The 19951-nt window shown below is 41.8% G+C and overlaps 1 protein-coding gene across 7 annotated transcripts in view; it reads right to left on the bottom strand.

Moving 5' to 3' along the window:
- The window catches only part of LOC137333656 (uncharacterized), a 430358-nt gene that overhangs the window by 381603 nt on the left and 28804 nt on the right, over nucleotides 1-19951 (bottom strand). The window contains exon 1 of one of the 7 annotated variants that reach the window (XM_067997917.1): nucleotides 2822-2903. The exons of the other annotated variants lie outside the window; for them this stretch is intronic. The gene's annotated coding sequence lies outside the window, so the exon portion shown is untranslated. Of the gene's footprint in view, nucleotides 1-2821; nucleotides 2904-19951 lie in introns of those variants that run through there. 7 annotated transcript variants of the gene reach the window in all.

The following is a 19951-nucleotide window of genomic DNA, read 5'->3' as shown; positions in this document are numbered from 1 at the left end:
CCATGCAACAAATAGTTTATTAATAAATCATTTGCAAGCCAGAATCAGATATAGATTGCTCCACTGAAGAGCAAGTCACCCTGTGGAGTTTTATTACACAATTACAGCTTGCCCCTGATGTAAGGGATTTCACAATACCAGGACAAACAATTACAATAGGTCAGACCTGTTTATCAGAACAATTATGGTTAACATGTTTTTTTAAAATCTGATTTGGTCCTGTGGAATAAACTGAAACAGAGTCCATAAAAGAATTTTTTCCCCCTCTTCAAATACTATTCACAATTTGGAACTTTTCAGTATACTGCAAGATTTGTTGAAATGATTATGAATACTATTACTACTGCAGTTCGTCACTTTTCCATATCCTATACTTCAGAAAATAGCTGGGTGTGGTATACAGTAGACAACAAACATCTCTAATGGAACTGAATTTTCAGTATAAGTTACTGTTGTTGAAGCTATAAATGTGTTTCTACGATCAGTGTAAAATCATAAAAGATATGCAGGGATAATAACACTCCAACAAGAAGTATCGTACGAGAGATTGTAGATGAAAGAGTAGATTATTTAAAAGGTTTTGGATGATGCTTTCATTGATGTAAACTAAACCACCCATAGGTAAAAATAGATTACATTAAACCCAGTTTTATTTATATGATTCTCTATTATCTTGCAGAGTGCATCCCAGATAATAGTCTCACAAAACTATTATTTCAAATAAATGATGAATCTCTACATAATATTCTCCCTTGTTAGATCTTCCAAAGGGTTTCTGTTATCCATTCTAGATTTTATTTGCTTTTGGATTAAATGCAAGACTTACTATCATTTTGTCAATAGTTCAGACTGGGCCAATTCACGTATAATAAAATAAGGACCATTATTGTTTTTAACCTGTTCTTTGAGGGAAAAAAAAACACTTTTCATGGATTTTGAAAGATAGTAAGATTTTGGTCATGTAACTTTTCTTATAAGCTTCCTTTGCAAATCCATAGCTTAATGCTCACTAACGGTTACAGACATCAATCACATGTGAGCAAATATCAGCTCTCCTCAGGGTTGCATTATGGGATGTATATTTTAACCCTCTTGAGTTCTGTGTATAATAAGTTTGGATCAAGGAGATAGAAGTGAGGCTCAAATCTCCTGAGTATTACATATCCATGCATGCATGCATTTTGAAGGCTGCAATCTCCCGTGTTATGTGTATTTAACTATACCGTATAATAAGGACACTGGAATAACAGAAGTGGGAAGATGAAGTGGGCAACCACAAAGTAGGGGCAAATATATAATGATCAAACCCCTCAGAGGTAGGAAGGATTTGCATTTTATCGATTGCTCCACCTTAGCTAGACGGCTTCTGAAATTAGATGTCATTATTACACAGAAGTTTCCCCTTCACAATCTTTTCTCAGGGTGTATTTTGTGAGTTTTGCCAGTGACATGATTAATAGAGGGTTATATTTTGCATTGCAATAAAAAGCGATCAATTTTGAGGCCGCACTAATGTACAGCGCAGGCCTCATTAAAGTTCCAAATTGTTGGATTTTGCGGCACTCTCTCTATTTCCTCAGTGCGCTGCTCACCCAGTTAAAGTAGGCACAACAGAGTTTCTGGGAGTAGGCATCTTAAAAGATGGTCATTACTTTCAAATTTTGGTTGGCAAGCAAATTTTAACTACATTTTGAAAATGAAAAACTTAGAAAGTAATGCTCACCGTTTAAGGTGATTACTCCCAGAAACTAGGCCTTTTATTAAAAAAAGACATTTAGGAGATTGCTTTATCTGCAATTTTATTGCTGCATTAATTTTTGTTATTGCTTGTTAGCATTAACTTCTCCCCTCCCCACTGAGATTTTTATTTCCAAATTCATTTCTCATTTGCTCCCAGCTGTTAGTTTGCTTGCAGCAACCAAAGTGGCCATGATGAGAATTTCTTTGGAGGTTTGAATAGAACTCCCGGATTTGGAGGGGGAGCAGTTCCTGAAGGCACAAGAAAAGCAAATGCACCTCCCAAACCCGTGATCACTACCACCAAGAAGGACAAGAGCAGCAGGTACATGGGAACAACACCACCTGCACGTTCCCGTCCAAGTCACACACCATCCCGACTTGGAAATATACCGCCGTTCCTTCCTCGTCGCTGGGTCAAAATCCTGGAACTCCCTTCCTAACAGCACTGTGGGAGAACAGTCACCACACGGACTGTAGCGGTTCAAGGCGGCGGCTCACCACCACCTTCTCAAGGGCAATTAGGGATGGGCAATAAATGCCGGCCTCGCCAGCGAGGCCCACATCCCATGAACGAATAAAAAAAAACTACCTCACATGTTATGTAGGCTGTCAAATATTTAAAATGTATTTTAAAACTTTATAAACGCTGAAACAGTATTTTCTTACATTTAACTGTATGCATAATTTTCAATTTCTGCTGTTGGTCAGATTTTATACATCCCCATTAAGCGCAGTTTATTTCCTTAACTTTTGACCAAAATGAGCAAATGAAAGCAAGATGACACCATGAGACAAATAGCATGAAGGGAGGAGGGCGGCACTTCTACTTGTAGGAATTTTCTCTGAGGCTCTGAAAGGGGGAGATGAGGATTTTAATAATGGGCCGAAGGTGCAAATAGGCATATATGGTGTACTGAAATACATATGCTCTTTAGTGAGACTAAAGAAATATTTCAAGACTTTTTAGATTCACTAGTTACAATATTGTCCTTTTCAAAACATATGTTTTGCTATTTATTGTTGAAAAAAAATGTATCACTCAACTCTGGTTCCCAAATCAAAGCTAACATTTTCTACCTACTTCCAAGTTGTAGAGAGAATCAAGCCCTGGAGACGATATCTAGATGGCTCACAAACCAAAATGCTGCAGATACTGGAAATCTGAAACAAAAACAGCAAGTGCACAGAACACACAGATCAGGCAACCTCTGTAAACAACCTCTGTAAACCTCTGTAAACAAGGTCAACATTTCAGTATAACCCTTCTTTACCGATGTTGCCTGCCTGACCTGCTGAGTGTTTCCAACATTTTCTGTTTTCATGTCTGGATGCCTAGCTGAATGGTTTTAATCCCATCTAAGGAGGAAAATGGTTTTGTTTTTAAAAAAAGAGAAAATGACATTTCTCAAGTGCAAATAAAGTGCAGCTAGGAGAAATATCAGAGCCATCGAATTTAAAGCAAAGATAATCCTCAATTTTGATTACGTATTGAATATAACATTTTTTATCCAGTTATGTTCTCTACACTTAACAGTTGATCATACATGCTCTGGAAAAGGTACAAAGAGAAATTAAGTTGATTCCACAGCTCAGCTACAAGTTATTCTCCTTAGATCAAAGCAGAATTTGGGCAGGAGGGCATGTGACACTTTAGTGAGAAGAATTGACAAACTAGATATTGATAAGTTCTTTTGCATTGGAGGTAAAGTGTAAAAAAAAGGAAATGATAGGCACAAGAATTCTGATGAAGAATTTTGGAAGAAATACTTCTAAGAGGATGTTAAATAACCATATATGCAATAGTTGTCAGCTGACATTGTTAATGCGACAATGATAGACTCCATTAAAAATAATTTGACATCATCATGTTGTATAAGTCATTTACAGATAGCTAAGGCAATAGACACAATTAGGTCAAGAAACTTACTGGAGTGATTTCTAAAAAGGAAAACATAATCGGAACATATGGTAACTAATAGATTGAAGCCGAGGGATTGAATTGAAATATGTCTGCAACATTGACCCAATGACTTTCATCATACAAATATACTGGGTGAACCAGGTGACATTTACTTATTCCATTATTTGTTTGTGTCCTCATTTAACATCTACATACACTGATTTTGAATAGGATTGCTGGATATGATATATCCTTAACAAAGTGCCCTAAACTATTTTGTATAGTTGTGAAGTTGTGCGATTAGCAAGGGTTTACTCTATATAATACAGGGAGATCAGAAAATACAATGATGTATTTTAAAATATTGACATTATAATTGCTTTAATGATTAATGTATAGGAAGTATCAGGATAATGCTGTTAACTTTTGTACTCCTCCAGCACATTTCAATTAGAGAACTGTACACTGCACCAAAGATTTCTGTGTAATAAACACAACCGCCTCATTAAATGAGCTAAGTTGGTGAAAATAAGCAGATCTGAAGTTACCCCCTGCAATGATTAATGGCCTTTGTTTTAACATTATTTAATTTGCCCTCTTAAATGCTTTTGAATTGATTAGCTCAAATTACAAAGACATACAGCACTTATTGAATTAAGATGACATTTTCCCTAAGGAAATTGTATTCCTTTCATCCGGAGATTCACTATAGTCACATACACAGGACTTAAAATTAGCAGATATATTTTTATTGAACAAGGAAAATGTTCAAGAAAAAAACCTTTAACTGAAAATGGTTAAAATGTTTTCATCCTAGTTATTTTTCAATAATGATTATATTTGGTGTGATAGACTATTTAGCAACTATGGGATTTAACCTACAGTAAAATAGGCTATTATACCAAATATAATCAGGTTTATATGTAAATTGTGAAATATTACACTCTTTGTTCCATAAAATGGAAAATAAATGGAATATTCTACAAAGGGTGTAATATTTAATAAGTTATTAGCTGCGATGTTATCCTCGCACAGTACATATTATAATTCACAATTCAGTCAGTCAGTCAACAGTATGGTTTATCTGATAGTAAAGCTTTTATTCTGTTTTCAGTAATAACAGCACATAGAAAATGGCCACTTAAATGCATATTACACATGAAAGTCAGCATAAATGTGATTTATATATAGATACTACATAGATTACTGTACATTACAAGCTAAAGTCTATTACCTATAAATTACAAATGTCTAGTGTTGTATTAGTATAGTGGTATGTTTGTGCTGTGGTGACAGTTTTATAAGTGTCTTAGCAATGTACCAAGCATATACTGAATACTGTTATAAATGACATATGACAATGGGCTCCACTTTTAGTTGCTGCAGTCAGAACATTTCCATATTTTTCAGTTACCAATGCACTCAAACTCGCCCAAGGCAAGGAGCTCTAAATGCAACTAATGCACTTAAAGCAACATCATCTGTGGTATTTTCATAGCATTTAAAATTTGCAAATAGAACCAATGTGCGGGTGTCGTCAAGGATTGGGACCTATTTCCACTGCACAATATATTAGAAAACCTCACTACACATTGCATTAGTGAGTAAGTTTAAAGTATATAAATGTGCAAACAACACTACTTTTTCCATTGATAGGGTTTTTGTTAGGACAGGAGCCTCCTACTGCCTCTGAACATGCACCCAGCAAGCATTGGCTTCACAGGAATATCGTTCTTACATATGTTTATATAGAAGTTACAAAGTGGAAACAGGCCATTTAACCCATCCAGTCCATGATGGTGTTTATCCTCCACTCAAGCAGTCATCCTATTCCAATATGCCCGCCTTTTCTCATGTCCCTTTATCCCCCTATTCTTAAATATTGATGCAGTCTCTGCTACAATCATTAACTCCAGCAGTGCATTCCAGAGCTTCACAACCCTCAGTTTAAAAAATTTCTCCCGTTCTCTGTCCTAATCTTTCATTTAATCTTATTTAATCACTCTAATCCCTTCAAATCAATGGAAATGGAGTCCGTTTCTATCTATACTGTCCCATCCCTTTATAGTTTTAAAAATCTCTATCAAATCATCACTTAATCTCCTCTGTTCTGAGGAAAACAGCCCCAATTTTGCATGTCTTTCTTCATATTTGTAACTCTTCATACCAGGCAGCATCAGCGTGAATCTGTGCTATACCATCCCTATCCCCTCAACATCCTTCCTATAGTGTGCACCCAAATCTGAACACAGTACTCCAACTGTGAACTTACCACGGTCTATAAATTCACCATTACATCTTTACTTTTATACTGCCATAGTACCTAATATTCAATTGGTTTATGTTTTCATGGTCTTATCTACTTGGTGGTTCTTTTACTGTGTGGTGAACCTGATCCCCAAATCCCTCTGCTCTTCCACATCACCCAGCCTTTCCCCAAAGTATAATTATCACTTTTTGTTTTAAAACCTAAATGTACTACCTTACATTTACTGACAATGAACTCTAGATACCACTGTTTCTACTCTTTCCACCATCCTATCAATATCTTTGCAGCTTCCTTTGGTCCACGGAATTCTGTACTGTGCCTATTTTAGTATTATCTGCAAATTTGGACACCACTTCCTCTAGCACTACATCCAAATCATTGATGGATGCAACAAACAAACACAGTCGCAGAATTGAAACTGTGGGACATCACTACCCAATTCCAACCACTCTGAAACTACCTTCAACGCCTACTCTCTGTTTTCTCCCTTCTATCCAGTTTTTTAAATCCGAGTTGCTAATTCTCATTGCCTTACCTTGACATTACTGTGTCAGAGCAGAGATCGGTCTGGTTTCAAATCATAGACAACTCTAGATTCTTAATGCAATAATTCTTAATGCAAGCTTGTGTCTGACCTGAATGGTGATCACTATTAATTGATTACTGAATAGCTGGGAGTAACCAATACTGGTGGAGTAAACGAACATACGAAAAATGATGGACAGGAAAAGACCAACTAGTCCATCCCCACCCCACCTAGAGCCATGTAATCGGGATCAAGATTGCTATCTCCTATGGCTGGCTCATAGCTAGGTAAATAGTTACTTTCTTCTCCAATGTCTTTAATTACCTTGGAGAGAACTCTACATGGCCAGAGACAAGGTGTGGGAGGCGGAAGCTTTGTCATCTTAATGTTCACAAGTTGCCACCAGTCACGTTGGCTTCCCGATCAAGCTACAATTAATCAGTTAGGGATAGGGGATTAACAGGTAAAAAATTTCAAGCTCTATATTGTAGCATAGCGGGCTCCCCAAACCATATTACTGAATTCTAGGAAAACATGGAGGGCTGACTCTGGAATTCTGGGAAAAACAGCCCCCACAAGTAAAGGAAGAAAAGGTACAAAAACGTCTACAGGCGGCTGGTCCAGAATCCCCGAGGCCATTAAACTATCCCAGAACCAGCTTGAGAAGCTGATGGATGAGACTCATTGTTTGGGAGTTGGTCATGCAACCAGCAGAAATAGCTCTTAGGAAAACATCAAGGCTGGATTTACAGCCGTGGCTAAGGTGCTATGGAAATTTAAAGGATATTAATGCTGTAATATCAAAGCTTTATTTTAATAGAATTTTTATTGTGTTAACTTGTATGTTGATTAAGTTGGTAATAGTTACAATCTCTGTGTCTTTGATAACTCTGGCTCATTTCATTTGGGTTGTACTGTATTATATGTTGATTGGCTCAGAGTATAACAATTAAATTACTCTGCAATGGGGATGCAAGACTGTTAGCTGAAAGCTAAATTGGCATCTTATAAACCTTAGACATATATAGTAGATATCCAATCCAGTGCATATTTATATGAAGGATTAGAAAGGACAAAAATTAGTCAGACGTAATTAAACCAAATATTGGAAGTTCCGTGTGTATATTCTGTATTCACGGGATGTATTCTAGCATATATATTAGTTATCTTATGATGACCAGAAAGATGTAATTGTTAAAAGACATGATTATTGGCCTGCGACAAGAAGACAGAGCTATTTGTTTGGGATTTCCAACCCACCATGAGATGTGAATCTGTTGCATTGGACATTCAGGTCTGGTGTTGATGTTTGACAATTCTGAGCCCACCTGAGAGAGGCAATAACCGGAGCCTTTTTCCAGCACTAGATCCCTTTCCACTGTACCATCACACGATTAGAAGCAAATTGAGGACTTTTATGTCTTTTTCACATAAGCGTATTTCAGCAACGATGCAAGTTGTTTAAGGTAGTGTAAAAAACCAGAAAAGGCTACTGGACTTTTATTGTTTCGGAACAGATCTATAATCTAATCGAGTGAAATCTACAGTTTTCTCTGCTTCTGTTTAAACTTACTACTTACTTAATCAATTTGAATTATAGTTAATTATAGATTGTAACATGATATATCAAGTGTTATTTCACTATCTTTTTTTAAAAATTTGTTCATGGGTTGTGGACGTCGCTGGCTAGGCCAGCATTTACTGCCCATTCCTAATTGCCCTCGAGAAGGTGGTGGTGAGCCGCCTTCTTGAACCGCTGCAGTCCGTGTGGTGAAGGTTCTCCCACAGTGCTGTTAGGAAGGGAGTTCCAGGATTTCGACCCAGCGGCGATGAAGGAACGGCGATATATTTCTAAGTCAGGATGGTGTGTGACTTGGAGGGCAACGTGAAGGTGTGTTGTTCCCATGTGCCTGCTGCCCTTGTCCTTCTAGCTGGTAGAGGTCATGGGTTTGGGAGGTGCTGTCGAAGAAGTCTTGGTGAGTTGCTGCAGTGTATCCTGTGGATAGTACACACTGCAGCCATAGTGCGCCAGTGGTGAAGAGAGAGAGTGAATGTTTAGGATGGTGGATTACCTCCATAACTTCCTGACCTATCAGACAGAGGTCAGGAAGTTTTGGAGGTAAACCACATTATTTCCAGTATGGACCATATCAGTAACAGAATACGGTGAACTAAGCTTCGATGTTATTCTTTTAGTCTTTGGGGAAACAATCAATTCATTAGCCTGACTCAACAATCGATAAATACCTCACATCCATTGTGTTTGTCCAGGGTGCTCTGGTGGGCCCTCCCTTCTAGCTGCAAACACGATGATAAAAACAGAGAAACAGGCAGTCAAGTCATGTTTCTGAAACAGAATGCCAGAAGGACAAGCTTTCACTGGGCTCTGGAGGGTAGTTAGGAGTTATTTCTAAGTCAAGCAAGATGACCCACTGATTGGTGGGTTGGGGTGGGGGGGGGTGGCGGAGTGTAATGTATTCATTATGAATTATTGCATGAAGACACATTGTGCTGATTTAATTAAGCAAGTCTGAAAGCTATTGCTCCGTGTGTTCACTTGCTGCAAAATAAAGGAGGAGGAGTTTAACAATTTATATTGGGCCTTGTCTTATCAAGTGTTTACTCAGTCTACTTTTGAAAAGGTGGGGAGATGGACGTGGAGACATTTATGACAGACATGAATATCCAGTTCATATCACAAGGGGGCACTATTGTTATACCCCTGGGCAGCAAGAGTCAACTCTGGCAAGTAAGGGGCAAGACTCCACTAACAAGAGTGACTGACAGCACTGAACCCAAGAAGGTGTGGATGGCAAACCCAAATTTGTGACAAGTGGTGGCAGCTACCTGGGATACTGAGTTACCCTGTGATGAAGGCAATTTTAAAAATGGTTAAAATTTAAAAATGAATGGAACAGAAATAGTAATATCAAAAACATGTTCAAATCAAAAAGAAGTTGAACTTCAGTTAGCAAGGCTGGCAGCCAAACAAGAGAGAGATTTATCTTAAATTTTAAATTTTTCCCTTCTTGATCCCCTAAACTTTAACCTTTAGTGACCTGAACTGCAGAAGACCACATTTACACTGCTGTCCGTGATCTGCAGTATGTGTCTGAAACCACCAGGTGTCAGGTTTCGACAGTCAAGTCTAGAGAGCCATTTGATCACCACTGACCAAGTTTACACACAGTCAGCACTGCTGTAAAGTGGGACTGGGTTGCCAACCCTCCAGGATTGTCCTGGAGACTCCAGAAATTAAATATTAATCTCCTGGACACTTCTGCGAGCAACTCAGGAGAAAAATCATAGAGGCATTAAAGAGAAGTGGTTTTTATTCATTTTCTTTGAACAGTTTCGTTTATTAATTATAAAAAATATTGAAGATGGATAAAAGCCTGATTGACTGGGTGGGGCAGTCAGTGGTGAGGAGGTCATGTGATGAAACCTCCAGGAACACGTCCAACCAGAGTTGGCATCTCCAACCATGGAAGTAACTTGGCAGCAATGCTAAAGATGTTGTCTGAATGCACCCAAAGATTGCCCAAATTTATTTTGCTTATGTCCATTACAGCTAGCAGAGCAAGGTTACTTTAATCCCATCAGTTTGGGCTGGATAAGAAATCAAGCTCCCAGAAGTGAAAGTATTCTAACCCACAACGAAAAACAGTTGCCATCTTTTGCTGATTGAGATACTGTACTCTTGCCAGCCCATAATTCCGCCTCCCATTCATTTTAATGGACAGGATAATCATGGGCTGATAAGCGCAGGAGACCAAGAAATCAGAATTAATCAACATTTTAAAGACCACAATGAAGCATTCTGCTTTCAAAAAAGGATAAATCATCAGATCCAAGTACTCAATGTAATTACTGGGGACCTACATCAATAAATTTTGGAATTATTATACTATTTAGAAATTACAGTGCAAAATTTCTAAACGATATTTCAAGCAGAAACACCTTCAAAGATTCTCAGATTCAAAGCACTAGCCCATAGTGCTCGGCACTCCTGAATGAATACAATTATTGTATAATAGATGTCCCACCTTTATGCAAAAAGTAGTTCTTATAAGTTTCAAATACAAGTGATCAATTTTATATTGCAAAATTATTTTTGGGTAACAACCCATTTGTAATGGTATTAAATGTCTTGAAATGTAGAATTAACTGTCTTACTAGTCGCAGCACAATTAAAACATTACCATGTGTGACAGAAAGTAATCCCTGCGGAATAATAATTTTATGGTGCCATCTGTGATATTCTACAGTTGCACTAGTACTCATTATAAATCATTTAACTCAGAATAGACAAAAAGATTTCGAAGCACATTTGGCCAAACTTGCTGATTCAGAATCTTAGAAAAACATGAATTTAATTCAAGACAGATTTTTTTTTTTAAAATCAATAAAAATATCAACAGCTAAGAGAAAATAAAATTGGGTCCTTTACATAAAATCAGTAGAAGATATTAAAGATATCTCAGCATTCTTGCTACACCTTACCAAAAAACATCGGGATATTTAGTGAATAAAACTCCATGTAGCACAAAAAGTACTGGAAGCTGAAGGAATTATGAATAATGCATGATGCTACAGAATATCTCCTACTACCTGTCAGTGGTCCTTCTGTGAACAGTCATCTATCAGCCAAGACTGAAAGAAAGACATTAGCCCATCCTTTTTTATTTGCAGAACATCCACCATGCAAACATCCATTTAAACCGTAAACATATTAAACTTTATTCTAGCTCATTCGTGCATGACTGTTGAAGTGGCCATTAACATGCTGTCCGCAACATCGAAAGCAATTTTTAGGTTTGGTGCATGAAACACATCTAATGTAGTCAGCATTTTACAGCAGTAACTTTGTTTTTATTTTATGGACACAACTGCTCACAGGATTTACATTCGACACTTGTCACAATCAAAAATGATAATTAACTTGATACAATCAACGGCCAGGAACAACACCACGTACTTCTGAATTCGTTTGGAGACACAATGGGGTCATGTGCTAGATGACAATAGATTTTCAACTTGCTGCCTGGTTGTAAAACTGCCATCGCGGATCGGCCACCATTATAGAAACCACCCTATTTTCATTTCCATTGAAAATCGATAGAAACAGCAATAAGATGCTTCCTATAACAGCCGGCAGAACCACATCGCCAGTTTAACAGCCAGGCAATAAGTTGAAAATCTACCCCACTGTCTTCATAAAAAAGTACCACTGAGTAGTATACAGGTTGCAAATTTAAACTCTTCCTCCAAGGGAACAAAAAACTTGCATACAGGCCGCGCCCTCAACTTAAAACTTTTTTGTAAATGTTCTCTTAACAAACATCCTATATGCAAGTTAATATGATTATTACAATTTGGGCTTCTTGCTAATACTCTTAACTCACAATCAACACAAAAGTCCTATGAACTAAGAATCAATTTTATGTGTGAAGTATATGGGATAGCCTGCCACAGGGTGAATAATTTACCCTTGTATCATAGAATCCTAGAATCTTACAGCACAGAAAGAGGCCATTTGGCCTTTCATGCCAGTGCCAGCTCTTTGAAAGAACGATCCAATTAGTCTCACTCCCCCACTCTTTCCCCATAGCCCTGCAGAAGGGTTAAACACTAGAAATAGTATGGAATGCCACCATATAGTTCTGATCTCTCTAAAAGAAAGAGAAGAGTACCACACTGACAGACCTTATGCTTCTGGTTAAAACTACATATCCAAATTTATTGTTAGACTTTTTTTTTTAAGAACAGAAGCACAATAAGTCAATAGATAAATAAACTATAAAGATCTCAATTTTCCAACAATACTTTAAAACACTTGAGACAAAATAATAACATCCTTTGATAATTTTATGTAGATCTCCTTAATCTCCAGAGTTCCACCTCACCACAGTGATTTAAATATGTGACTGTACCCAATGAGCTCGGCAAAGTAAAAGCAATGACGAGAGCGCTGTCAATCAAGCCCGATGCCAAAGATATGGGGGCTGCCTCTCAGATACTTGATTCCAAAAACAGATACCCACCGCCCCAGGACAAAGTAAATCTGCTACAACAGGCAAAAGACATACTGACAGCCATTACAGATAACAGCTATACATCTTTCCCAAAGTGGCAAACTTGCAACTGAGGAATTAATCAAACCAATTTTAAGTTGACGAGAGATCGTTTACACGAAACATAAACAAAGGTAGAACATTCTTTCTGAACATCAAAGTCCGCCCCAGACAGGCAGATGTGAATTACATTAGACTCAGGCCCTCATGCCAAGACTAAACAATTCTTAAGCAACACAGCAGCAACCATAGCTTCCATTTAAAAAAGAATCAATTATCAGGCCTAACTAAACATTCATACAAGAACCATATGGATCTCGTCCCATCACAACAGCTGTGTGTCACTTATGTCACAGTGGCACAGCAACTCAATGAATTCCAATGCAATTTCCATCAATTATTTGTGAACGAATTGGGAGGAGGTTTTTTGTGGCGGCACTGCTTTTTCTAAAGATGTGCTTAAGGGCCCTCAAGAATAAAGAAAACATGAGACAAGCCATAATAATTCATGACATGAACTGTTCCCAAGTTGTAAATCTTTCACATTTTCTATATTTCCCCTTCCCCAAGAGTTTTATGTTAGTTTGCATATTGGTGGAGTCGTTCTAACATATTGCTTACACTTAGGGATCGATTTTAACTCCCCATGCCTGGAGGACACCAAGTAGAAGGGGTGGGGGGGCTGCAGTTAAAAATGGAGCAGGGCGCTTTTGAAGCAGCTAACAAGCTACTTGGTACGTATAAATTTCGTAAAGTCAGAATGTAGCTGTGGAGTACAGAATAGTGGTAGAAAGTGGCTCAATAATCACAGTACAAAGACAGTTTCACTGCAGAGGATCTGCAAGTGCCGGTGAACATTTGTTATAGGGAGAAGGAAGCACATTTTTGGTAAGAGGACAGCCGCCCTAACACGCAAAGAAGGCACCAAGCATGGAAATGCATCCAAAGAAAAGTGCACAATTTGGAGAATAACAGATCAAGGAGAACCCAGTGAATGACCAGCTGCACCTGAAAACCCCAACCATATACCCGAGCACCAAATGTGGCCAACCATTCCTTGAAGCAGGTATCAGCACAGGTACTGGTAAGGAGAAAGCATAAGGCTAGGCACCAAGCACTGGTGAGCAAGGGGCAGCAAAACAGGGTGGAGGTCCAGCATACAATGTTTCCCAATTGAGTTGTACAGGGATTCAGACCTTAGTGTGTCTGCTTTCAAAGAGAGGATGTTGTAATAGCAGATTCATATTCAGCAGTCACTTGCCTCCTTGCACACAATGTTGACAGATGGTCTGAATAGTGTGGAGGATACAAATACCCAGCCTTCCACACAAATTACATCATGGAGCAACAATTATCTACTTTACAGACCGCCATTCAGCATGTGGCAACATCAGCAGTATTTGCAGTGGAGACCTCACTTACACAGGCTACAAGCACAGAAAGAACACCTCTCAAGAATGCCCAAAATGCTGCTATAGAGACTTTAGGTCAAATCTCCAATATACAGTATTGGCTGGCTTCACTTGCTTGGAGAATACTTAGAGCTGAGGCACACAGCGCATTGCGAACAGAGTGGATTGCGAACCAAGTGGGAACTTGAGAATTTGGTGTCGAGGGGGAAGGACAGTGAACAGAGAGAATAAGCTCTGAGAGACCTGGAATAAAAGGGTAGGTTAATCGGGGTAAGTAAACGGTAAGTAAATTAATAATAAAGTATCTAAAGGGAGTTTAGAAAAAAAGTTTCTAAATATAATGGACGGGCAGCTGAGACCCATTGCCTGCAATTCCTGCTCAATGTGGGGACTTCAGAATGCATCATGTGTCCTGGAGGGCCACATGTGCAGGAAATGCCTCCAGTTGCTCGAGCTTAAGCTGAGGGTTTCTGAGCTTGATGGGTGGCTGGAGTCACTGCAGAGCATAAGGGAGGCTGAAGATTTCCTGGATCGTACATTTCAAAAGATGGTCACCCCATAGCCACAGAGTTCAGGATAGCAAATGGGTGGCCATCCAAAAGGGTAGAAAGAGGCAGGCAGTGCAGGAATCTTCTGGGTGTGTGGCACCCTCAAACTGGAATTCAGCACTTAATATCAGTGAGGGTGATGACACCTCAAAGTGTGGTAACATGGGGCAAAGGACTGCACAGCGGGGCACTGTGAAGTGTAGGGATGCAGTAGTCATAGGGGATTCGATAGTCAGGGGAGCGGACGGGTGTTTCTGTGACCATCGACACGAGTCCCGGATGGTGTGTTGCCTCCCTGGTGCCAGGATAAAGGACATCACAGAGAGGGTGCAGAACATTCTGCTGAGGGAAGGGGGAATACCCAGAAGTCGTGATCCACGAGGGTATCAATTACATAGGAAGAAAAAGGGATGAGGTCCTGCGGTCAGAGTCTCAGGAGCTCGGGAGGAATTTGAAAAGCAGAACCTCAAAAAGGTAGTAATCCCTGGATTACTCCCGGCGCCATGCGCTGGTGAGGACAGAAATAGAAAGATAAAGCAGGTTAATGCGTGGCTAGAGACATGGTGCAGGAGGGAGAGCTTCAAATTCTTGGCGTATTGGGACCAGTTCTGGGGCAGGAGGGACCAGTTCTAGATGAACGGGTTGCACCTCAACAGAGCTGGGACTAATGTCCTCGCCGGGAGGGTCACTAGTGCTGTGGGGGAGGGTTTAAACTAATTTGGCCGGGGGGTGGGCACCAGGATGTAGCATTAGAAAGGAGAAACAAAGTGCACAAAGGATTGGGAGAGGCAGATAGCACTAGAGTAAGAAATAGTACTAGGTTGGATCGGATTAAGAGAGAATACGAGAAGGTCTAAGATAGGTTTAGAGTGCATATGTGTATATACACGAAGCATGGTAAATAAGGTTGGTGAGCTGCAGGCACAAGTAGCCACATGGGAATACAATGTAGTGGCGATAACGGAGACCTGGCTCAAAAAAGAGCAGAATACCAGGATACAAGGTGTTCAGGAAAGATAGGGAAGGAAAAAAAGTGGGGAGGGGGCAGGATTGATTAAGGAGAATATTGCAGAGCTGGAGAGAGAGGATGTCCTTGAGAGGTCAAGGACAGAATCTATTTGGTTAGAGTTAAGAAACAATAGAGGTGCCATTACACTACTGGGTGTATTCTATAGACCACCAATTAGAGGAGCAAATTTACAGGGAAATTACAGAGAGATGCATGATCTGTAGAGTAGTGATAATGGGGGACTTCAATTATCCTTTGCATCTTCAACTATAGACTGGGATAGTAATCGTGTAAAGGTCAAAGAGGGGGAGGAATTTCTGAAGTGTGCTCAGGAAAACTTTCTTGATCAATATGTTTCTGGCCCAATGAGGAAGGAGGCATTGCTGGACCTGGTTCTGGGGAATGAGATGGGTCTCAAATGGAGCAAGTGTCAGTGGGGGAAACATTTAGGGAACAGTGATCTTAGTATCATAAGGTTTAGATTAGTTATGGAAAAGAACAAGGAATAATCAAGAGTAAAAATACTTAATTGGAGGAGGACCAATTTCAGTGAGTTGAGAACCAATCTGGCCGGGATAAATTGGAATCAAAGATTGGCAGGCAAAAAGTAAAAGTAATTGAACAATGGACGGCCTTTAAAGAGATGGTTCGGGTACAGTTTAGGTATATTCCCACGAAGGGGAAAGGTAGGGCAACCAAAGCAACAGCTCCCTGGATGAGGAGAGAGACTAAGATGAAGCAGAAAAAGGGGGCATATGACAGATGTCAGGTTAATCATGGGCCCGATATTAGCACCCGCTATTGGGTGCGTTCCTAGTGGGGGGGCTCCGAAAATCGGGGAATCCCGGAGCAGGTCGGGAGCCCGGCTCCAACCCGTCCACTTCCGGGTTCCCCTCAGACGCGCTGACGTGCGCGCGCAGCCCCCGCATGTCCCACATGTGGGACTCCCACAGGCAATTAAAGCCAGCGGGGTGCCACTTAACAGTATTTATTCTGCTATTTCAGGTCGTTAACAGACCTGATTAAGGAGATATTTCAGGAGCGGTGGGATTTTACAAACAACTGGGACTGTTTCCAGTACTGGGGGAAACACTCCAAGTTGAAATGGACGTGTTGCAGCCACCAGCCTGTGGCAGCTGCATAGGTCCATTTGACAGGTGGGGGTGGGGTTGGGGGGAGACCCTCACTCATTGCAGGAGGCCACTCTGTCACTTTGGACAAAGTTTGGCCTCCACCACCCTCCTCCGAACAATCAAAGTCACCAACTTGCACACTTACCCCAAACACATGTATCTACCTTGCAGACCCCCTCAGATGTACATCTTCCGGATGGGGGCCGCCGTAGCTGCAGTCATGACCTCCTCGGAGGACGAACAGCATCACCAACCTCGCCGGCCACCTCTGACACGTGGAGCCCCACAACACAGTGCTGTGACACATCCACCTGCACAGCAGGAGGGAGGGCAAAGGCAGAGAGAGATGCGTCGCAGAGGGCACTACATTTGCCACAGGCTCCACAGACCGAGGCTCAGCTTCCTGGACCTCTCTGAGCAGCAGTGCACACGGAGGCTCAGAGTCACTCGACATGTAGTCGTGGACATCTGCAGCCTCCTTCATGCCGAGCTGCTCCCGGCTGGCCCGAGCACCATCTTCTTACCTGTCGTTGTCAAAGTCACCACTGCCCTCAACAACTTCTCCTCCGCATCCTTCCAGGGTGCCACCGAGGACATCGCCGACGTCTCTCAGCCGTCTGCACAAAAGAGCCCTGCAAATACACCTACACCCACTCTGCAGTGACACAGTGGGTGGCATCAGTTGTGGGTCTTCATTGTGATCCTCAGGAAAGGGCATTATTGCACAAACCAGACAAGATTCGCAAAGACGTGGCAGTAGTGGTGACAATATAATATGTGATGTGAGTTGGTCAGAAATTAAATATAGGTAAAAACCATGACAAACCCTCAAACACCCTTGTGCATCCCCTTCATGCTCACGACAAGTTTGCCTTACGCTTCCTACTGCACATATGTGATGCATGCCCTGTGGCCGCAGCACAGGTAGTGGCAGGTTGAGTGAGGCTGACTGTGAAAGAGATGCATGAGAGGGTGAGTATGAGATAGAGCCATGAGATTGTATGAGGATTGGGTTGAGTACTGGCGAGGTGAGTAAGTGCAGGTAAGATGAGGATGAGGTTTGAGTGGGTATGGGGGGTGATGTGACAGAGCAGAGTTGGCAGTGCAGAAGGAGATGTGGGGTGGGGGCGGTGATGTGGTAGACGGAGTGTAGGGGAATGAGTAAGTGTACTCACTTCAGCTGACCTACTTAGGTCATTGCAGCGTCTCCTGCACTGTATGCAGGTTCATGATATGTCGGTGGTGCAGGTGACCTCCTCTGCCACCTCGAGCCAGGCCTTCTTGGTGGCGGAGGCAGGCCGCTTCCTCCCTCCCGCCGGGGTGGGGGTGGGGGGGGGGGGGGAAGAGATCTCAGTCCTCCCCCTCCTCCTCACCCCATCCAATGATACCTGGAGTGAGGCATCATTAAACCTGGGAGCAGCCTTCCCCCTGGGCTGCTCCATGCTGTAATTTTTCCTATTTCTTGCAGCATCAGTCAGTGGAGGACTGCCCCTTTAAATAGAGCTCCTCCAGCTGACAGACCTTACTGCGCATGCACAGTCCGCCCGCTGCGCAGCTCAGCAGCGGGAAACTCGGAAGACCAGGTAAGTGGATCCAATTAGGCTGTGATTGCGCGCAGGGCAGACTGATTTCACCGGGCGCATTACCCACGCGCCCAATCGCCCCCCCCGCCGCAAACCCAACGCCCTCCTAATATAGAGCCCCATAAGTGAGAACCAGGCTGAATATAGAAAGTACAGAGGAGAAGTGAAAAAGGAAATAAGAGGGGCAATGAGAGCGTATGAAAATAGACTGCCAGCTAACATAAAAGGGAATCCAAAAGTCTTCTTTAGGCATATAAACAGTAAACAGGTGGTAAGAGGGGTGGGGCCAATTAGGGACCAAAAAGGAGATACACGCATGGAGGCAGAGGGCATAGCTGAGGTACTAAATGAGTACTTTGCATCTGTCTTTACCATGGAAGAGGATGCTGTCAAAGTCACAGTGAAAGGGGAGGTAGTTCAGATACTAATTGATAAAGGTGGTACTAGAAAGGCTGGCTGTGCTTAAAGTAGATAAGTCACCCGGTCCGGATGGGATGCATCCTAGGTTGCTGGGGGAAGTGGGGGTGGAAATTGCAGAGACGCTGGCCATAATCTTCCAATCCTCCTTAGATACAGAGAACTGGAGAATTGCAAATGTTACACCCTTGTTCAAAAAAGGGTGTAAGGATAAAACCAGCAACTATACGCCAGTCAGTTTAACCTCGGTAGTGGCTTTTAGAAACAATAATCCGGGACAAGTGTGGATTAATAAAGGAAAGCCAGCACGGATTTATTAAAGGCAAATCGTGTTTAACTAACTTGATTGAGTTTTTTGAGGAGGTAACAGAGAGGGTTTTTATTTTAAATTCGTTCACGGGATGTGGGCGTCGCTGGCGAGGCCAGCATTTATTGCCCATCCCTAATTGCCCTCGAGAAGGTGGTGGTGAGCCGCCTTCTTGAACCGCTGCAGTCCGTGTGGTGACGGTTCTCCCACAGTGCTGTTAGGAAGGGAGTTCCAGGATTTTGACCCAGCGACAATGAAGGAACGGCGATATATTTCGAAGTCGGGATGGTGTGTGACTTGGAGGGGAACGTGCAGGTGGTGATGTTCCCATGCGCTTGCTGCTCTTGTCCTTCTAGGTGGTAGAGGTCGCGGGTTTGGGAGGTGCTGTCGAAGAAGCCTTGGCGAGTTGCTGCAGTGCATCCTGTGGATGGTGCACACTGCAGCCACAGTGCGCCGGTGGTGAAGGGAGTGAATGTTTAGGGTGGTGGATGGGGTGCCAATCAAGCGGGCTGCTTTATCTTGGATGGTGTCGAGCTTCTTGAGTGTTGTTGGAGCTGCACTCATCCAGGCAAGTGGAGAGTATTCCATCACACTCCTGACTTGTTCCTTGTAGATGGTGGAAAGGCTTTGGGGAGTCAGGAGGTGAGTCACTCGCCGCAGAATACCCAGCCGCTGACCTGTTCTCGTAGCCACTGTATTTATATGGCTGGTCCAGTTAAGTTTCTGGTCAATGGTGACCCCCAGGATTTTGATGGTGGGGGATTCGGCGATGGTAATGCCTTTGAATGTCAAGGGGAGGTGGTTAGACTCTCTCTTGTTGGAGATGGTCATTGCCTGGCACTTATCTGGCGCGAATGTTACTTGCCACTTATGAGCCCAAGCCTGGATGTTGTCCAGGTCTTGCTGCATGCAGGCTCGGACTGCTTCATTATCTGAGGGGTTGCGAATGGAACTGAACACTGTGCAGTCATCAGCGAACATCCCCATTTCTGACCTTATGATGGAGGGAAGGTCATTGATGAAGCAGCTGAAG

Source organism: Heptranchias perlo, chromosome 16, assembly GCF_035084215.1.
Source record: "Heptranchias perlo isolate sHepPer1 chromosome 16, sHepPer1.hap1, whole genome shotgun sequence".
Lineage (NCBI taxonomy): Eukaryota > Metazoa > Chordata > Chondrichthyes > Hexanchiformes > Hexanchidae > Heptranchias > Heptranchias perlo.
Note: the sequence above shows the minus strand (reverse complement) of the source record. Positions and strands in the feature narration are given on the sequence as shown.